This window comes from Otolemur garnettii, unplaced genomic scaffold (genome assembly GCF_000181295.1).
Source record: "Otolemur garnettii isolate 467f Iridium unplaced genomic scaffold, OtoGar3 scaffold00190, whole genome shotgun sequence".
NCBI classification, from domain to species: Eukaryota; Metazoa; Chordata; class Mammalia; order Primates; family Galagidae; genus Otolemur; species Otolemur garnettii.
Window position 1 is genome coordinate 2,900,752 of NW_003852585.1, and position 3,316 is coordinate 2,904,067.

Sequence of the window (3,316 nt, forward strand, 5' to 3'; positions counted from 1 at the left end):
ATCCTTTTATCATAAGGACACTTGCACTAGACTGTTTATTACAGCTCAATTTACAATCACCAAAATGTGGAAACAGCCTAAAGGCCCACCAACCCAGGAATGGATTAACACGCTGTGGTATATGTATACCATGGAATACTATTCAGCCATTAAAAAAGATGGAGGGTGTCCCCCATAACTCAGTGGGTAAGGCACTTGCCACATACACCAAGGCTGGTGGGTTTGAACCCAGCCTGGGCCTGCCAAGTAACGACAACTCAACAAAAATATAGCTGGGTGTTGGGGCAGGCGCCTGTAGTTCCAACTACTTGGGAGGCTGAGGCAAGAGAATCACTTAAGCCCAAGAGTCTCAGGTTGCTGTGAGCTGTAATGTCACAGCACTCTTCTGAGGGTGACATAGTGAGACTCTGTCTCAAAAAAGTAAAATAAAATAAAATGAAATGAAAAAGACAGAAACTTTACATCCTTTTTTGATGGAAGTGGAACACATTATTCTTAGTAAATCATCATAAGAATGGAGATGCATGAATCCTATATACTCAATTTTGATATGAGGACAATTAATGACTTAGTACACGGTGGGGGGTGGGGGAAGGGATGAGCAGAGAGAGAGAGAAGCAGGGAAGTGATGGGGGAAAGGAAGAGCAGAGAGAGGGAAGGAAGGAGCGGGTAGGGTCTTAGTGTGTGAGACACCTTTGGGGGGCAAGGCACAATTATAAGAGGGACTTTACCTAACAAATGCAATCAGTGTACCCTGATATCGTGTATCCTCAATGAATCCCCAACAATGAAAAAAAAGAAAAAAGAAAGAAAGCTCAGAGAGCCTAAGTGAACATTGAGTCCAAAATACCCTTGCAAAGAAAGTATGGAAACAAGCCCCTGAGGAAAGGAAGTATCTAAAATACAAATAATCAATGTAGGACTAGACACAAACTTCATAAAGAGTTCTGAAAGCTCTATACCAACAAGATAAGTAACTCAATTAGAAAAATGGGAAAAGACATTTCCCAGAAGAGAAAAGTGGACTGGCCAAGAAGTATTTGAAGGGAAGCCATGAATTTGGGTCACAGTAGGCCCAGACTGGTGGTCCCTCAGAACACCAAGTAGGAGCCCTCTCTGGAGGAGGATACATTCCACCTAGATCTTAAGATTCAAAGAAGCACAGGGAGGGGAGGAAGTGGCATTCTGGAAGGTATAGTCGGGAGACAAGAGAAAAAAAAGGGCGAGGGCATGATAAGCTCAGAGAAAGGGAGAAGTCACATAGAAGTCATAGTAAGAATAAAGAATGGCTCTGTAGGGAGCATCTGGGCTAAAGATAGGCCTTACCAGCCAGGGGTGCTGAGCACAGGAAGAGAAGATGGCTGCAAGTTCCCAGAGGACAGCTCCAGCCAGGGAGGCTAGCCTCCCATGCAATAGAGAGGACAGAAGAGAAATAAGCAATGCAAATACGGGGTTTAGAAGGCCACTGGGGTGAACAGAGAATCCTGCAAGTTACTCTCCAGGGATCAGAGAGGGAAGAGAATTCTAGGTGAGTACTGTGGTCACAGGAAATGAGGCAATTTCTTGGTAGGCAGTTAGCTGCAAAGAGTGATCTTTGGAAAAGGCAAGATTTCCTAAAAGGAAGATATGTGGCATAATGAGATGAAATCAAGGCCTAGAGAAGGAAGCAGAGTTTGAAGAGGAGATTCATTTCTGGCCCCAGCTGAGGGCTGGCTAGCGGAGTGCAGCCAAGGCACGGCAGCAGCAGCTGGTGAGGGAGCAGAGCCAGGAATCCGAGGAGGCTGCCCTGTCTCCAATTAGTTGACTGCTGCCTGGGGGCTCCAGAGTACCTGCAGAGGGCCATGCATCAGAAGGCAGAAATGGATGAGTCTAAGGAGGTGATGGCTGACCTCTCAGAGATGAGTAGAGTGGGAGAGAGAGGCTCCTTCTTGCCAAGACTTTGTTAATGAGAAGAGATGGTGAAGCAGTCTATAAAGAGAATGTGATACAGAGGTCAGAAATCAGAGCATTTTCAGGTTTGGTGCTGCCTTATAATTGGTAATAAAAATCAAGACTAGGATGTATTCTGCTGCTTTTCACAGGGGTAGCCAAATGCTACATTCTTCTTAGGCCCACTCACCACTGCAGCTGCGAACTGACCTTGCAGCTGCTAACCTGGGATTACTCTCCTGACAAGATCACAAAGCAGACCTCTGTTGCTTGCTGCCACCCAGGGAGACTGTGCACTATCATGCAAATTATACTGCACTTCTCAGCAAGCACAGGAAAGTGGGCAGCAGTTGGGAGAGTCAGAAAAGGGAGCCCTCGTAACAGGGCCATGAGTTTTCCTGCTAGCAGCCATGTATAGGTATTCTAGTTCTTTGACAAGACACAGGAGAAACAACATCAGTCCACCATTCAGGACACCCTTGCTTGTGATTTGAAACTGTTCCAAGGAAATTCTGAGGTATTCAGAAGCTGGCCGCCATTCAAGTGGGATGGAACCCAAGAGGGCACCCTGATATAGTTGGGGATTGGAGTTGGTGACCTTAAGGTCCCTGGAAGCCCTGAGGCCTACATCCCATGCAGAGGGATACTCTCCCCCTCACCTTATCTCCTTCATTCCTATTTCCTCAAGCTCCTCAGAGGAGAGAGTAGGTGCCTCTCACTAGATAAAAAGAGAAAGCAGTTCTTTGCTATTTGCCACTTGCTAAGCAGCTACTGAGTCCTGGAACACAACTTATGGAAATAAGAAAAGGTCTTGCCTTCAAGGAACCCAGAGACCCTGCATAGGCCACAGACACTCAGAGAGCAATTGCAACCCTGGGTTACTAGAGCTTAATGGACACAGGGTGGGGGCAAGGCATAAAATGGTACCAGATCTTGGAGACAAAATTGTCTAACACTTGTGGGTGAAAAGCATATGTAACTTTATAGTTGTGCTTTTAATAAGGACAAGACCTCCCCAGGACAAGAGGAGGACATGTATTCCAGGCTGTGGGAACCGCCTGTGCAAAGCAAGGAGTCCTAGGAAAGCAGGCTGGGTCAGGGAGCAGTGACAATGCAGCACAGTGCCACTCTGAAGAACGTTAGGCTGTTAGGCAGCGAGGGTGGCGAGAACTGGGCAGCTCCCTGAGGTGTTTGGACTTGATAAGGCTAGGCAGGGTTTTCTATTCTCTTTCTTTCTTTCTTTCTTTTTTTCACATTTCCTACTTCAAGTAACCATCAGGGTTTTCAACAGGGGATTGCTGGGGACAAAGTTGCAATTCAGATGCTAAACCAGTGGCATATAGAGGACAGGTCCCCAGTGGAGCTTCACGGAACAGCACTGGCAGGA